The following is a 3,594-nucleotide window of genomic DNA, read 5'->3' as shown; positions in this document are numbered from 1 at the left end:
ACTATATCTGAGCAAAACAAAGGCGCCATAATATTACTATGACGAGGACAAATAGTTTGATATATGTAAAGAAAAAGAAACCAATTGTTTTGAGCAGATCAATTTCATCTCCAATGTCAAAACAAACTAAGAAAACAACGGATCCGGGAGTGCCGCAGCTAAGTTTTCCCAAAATGCCAGCATTGCCGCTCATTCCGCCTACCCAACCAATAGAGGTTGAAAAAATAGTTAGGGATATAATCCAATAGAGCTTAAATCACGCTACTAGTATTTTACAATACAAGAGAATGTGAGCGAGAGATGGACAAGGTACGAGCAATCCATAAATTAAGTGACGCGGTATCAAGAATGCCAATAGGGGCACGTAACGATTTCCCAAGCCCAACATCACAACCAGATGAATTCCACAGACCCCGTCTGAAAATTATATTCCTCAAAATAGAGATCTATGTTTGAAAATGTCCAAGTTTGGTCTAAATCACTGTTCGCCACCATACCGCCCCTGGACGCTTTTTGAATAAACGACAGTTCACCACTGTTTCCACGACCGAAGTGGTTGCTTGTTTACAAACAACGTGCTAACGGATTAGTCTCGTATGGTCAGTCGATGAAGCAGGTTGTGTTGTCGCTGTTTTCTTAAAATTGTGCATACATACACCTAGTGAAATGGTTGATCATGTGGTTTGCCCTGGTCATTCTTATTTTCGTTAACATGGTTGGCAATTCGCCGATTAGAAAGGTGGCAACGTAATTTTCGGAGTCCTTCAAACTGGTCTCCCTACGTTGCCCTAATAAAGAAAAAAGAAAATGTCGTTCCTTTTTCTTTTGGCCACCGAACAGAGCAAATCAATACCCATCCAGCGATTCCCAAACATTTTTCAAAAATTGGAATCTATATATTTTTGTTGAAAAGCCACAAGTTCGGCAACAACTCGGCCACATCGAGGGAATTCCGGCGATGCACCACAAGATCCTGTGGTGATCAGGTATTCTCCGTATACCAGACGGACGAACAGACACAAATATACGCTACAAAGAAAAAAATATAAAAGTGATATTATTAAAACGTTATATTTTTTGGTGAATAATTAGTTTTAATAAAATAATTATTACCTGAATTTGAAGGCAAGGCAGGGGTTGCGCGCAGGCTTAGTGAAAAATTAATCACAATAAAAAAATTTGATATTTTATTGAAATAACACACTAAAACATACACGAACGAACACGGTACACTCTAACATACGACATGGACATACATCGGAAGATAACCTGAAGAGGCAAGAAACCTGGAATATACAATATTATGAAACCTGAAATGAAAGCACAGGAATTATTAGATATGGCGATGGAAAGAGATAAAAGGTAAGAAAATGTAGATGTAAAGCAGGTGGGGTAAGATAGGGGTATTCCGTGAGTGTTTAACTAGAGGGATGACTGGAATACCATGGAGGGGTGGGTTTTTCTCTCACAGAACCAATCAAGTTTTGAGTAAATCTCCACTGTGTTAAACCATGACTCATCGCTACGTTATATTTTTGATCCGCTGGCAATATAATTCTGGTTTTTTGTCCACCCTAACAGGTTCAGCTCACGGGCAAGAACTGCGGCGAATGTGGCGAATTATGAAGAAGAAAAATTAATGAAAAATTCATTAAATTCCAATGAATATAGTCTGCAGTAGAGTTGGGTAATCTAGTTCCCTGAGCGGTTCGATCCACTCCGCAAAAAGAACTAAGTCGTTCCTTTTAGTTCACGCATCCAATGGTACACGACAGTTCGTTCGGTCAATACTATCGTTCATGCTATTTCTTTTTTTTGCTTGAAATACAATCTAAATTCGTATTGCGAGTAGAATAACGGGTGTCACGATTGATTTAAATCATTACAGATGTAAGTATAGCTGATATATATATTCAAATTTCATACAAATGGTGAACCAAATCCTGTCTCTGTCAAGTGCAATAAGTGTGTTAATATTATGATATTAAATAAAAATTAAAAATGTTTGGTCTTCTCAATTTAGAGAGCTTCAACACGGAGAGCTACACGGAATATTTCATTCATCAATAAAGTACGAGACAGCTAATGTTACATTAACATAGCAAAACTATGAGAACGAGAGCCAGAAAGAACGATGGAGCAAAAGGAACTATCCGATCTTTCCTGGATCGGAATAGTTCCTTTGAACTAGTTCGTTCCGGAACGACACAACTGTTGTCTGCAAAAAAAGCACATTTGTAGATGGTGCTTTTTTCAAAGATTTATGTATAGATGTTTTAAAAAGTTTTGGTTCAAGAACTGAACTGTAATTTAATACAGTAGTACAGTAGTATTAGGACTTTGTCCGAATTTCGTTTTAATTCGTTTATACAGAACGTATGCATTTTTTTCTAATTAAAATTAAAGTTTATTAAAAACCAAAACATATATATATATATATAGTGCACCGCATTTTTGTTCTGTGAAATTAGTTTTTCATGCACAGAAAATGTGGCCTTTAAACGAAAATGGACTATAGGCGAAGTGGACTTAAGAACAAATAATTTTTATGAAATTGAAAAAAACTTACCACTAAATATTACTGTTTTCCCTTACATCCGTTTTTGGCCTTTAAGCGCAATGGGCTATAATATAATAATATAACAGAAAGAATCATGAAATGTATGTGTGTTTTCAATTTGTCTTGATGAAACAACAGACATTTGTTATACGTCACAATTATTAATATATGTTCGGACGGTCACCAAAAATTGTTCGTGGCATGAAGAAATATTGAAATTAGTACCAATCCATGTTCATGTCAGGGGAATTAACATTTTCCCAGCAGTTACAGAGGAAGTGTTAAATTTTGTTGACAAAGATAAGTTTGTTTCCATATGTACAGATGGGACAAGTGTCATGATGGGCCGAACCGAGGCTTTAATCGGATACTTGTTAAAAAATTACTTAAAAGTTGTATCTTTCCACTGCATAATACACCAACAAGCGTTGCTGGCAAAAAATTTAATATTTTAAATACTACAGTACTTTTCGTTTATAGTTCATTACACTTAAAGGCCAAAAACGGATATAAGCGAAAACAGCACTATTTACTGACAATTTTTTTTCCAAATTCATACAAATTATTTGTTCTTTAGTCCACTTCGCTTATAGTCCATTTTCGTTTAAAGGCCACATTTTCTGTGCATGCAGAACTAACATTGCATTGAAATTTTTTTCATATAGTTCACCCTGTTTTTATATATTGTAAACTGGAATGGCATTTTGATTTCTAGTAACATTTTCAAATCTAAAAAAATCATAGAAGTTACGAAAATTGTAGACGCGATATATTAAGCATGAAGAAACAATTTAAATTATTTAAAGACTATGAAAAAAATGGATTTAAATGTGGACAATTGAGAGCCAAATAAAAATCAGAGAAATCAACAGTTTATAAAGTAATAAAAATGGTTAAAATTCGTTTAATATAAAAACATTGCATCAAAGAAAAGGCGATCACCCTCATACTGTAAAGGCGCGTACTAAGATTACATAATTCTTTTATAACTTGTGAACAATTAGCATTTGATTTGATCCTCCAAATGCTTAAAA

This window comes from Musca vetustissima, unplaced genomic scaffold, assembly GCF_032173495.1.
Source record: "Musca vetustissima isolate MV318-11 ecotype Yass unplaced genomic scaffold, APGP_CSIRO_Mvet_v1 utg38073, whole genome shotgun sequence".
Classification (NCBI taxonomy): Eukaryota; Metazoa; Arthropoda; class Insecta; order Diptera; family Muscidae; genus Musca; species Musca vetustissima.
This window is presented reverse-complemented; position numbering follows the sequence as displayed.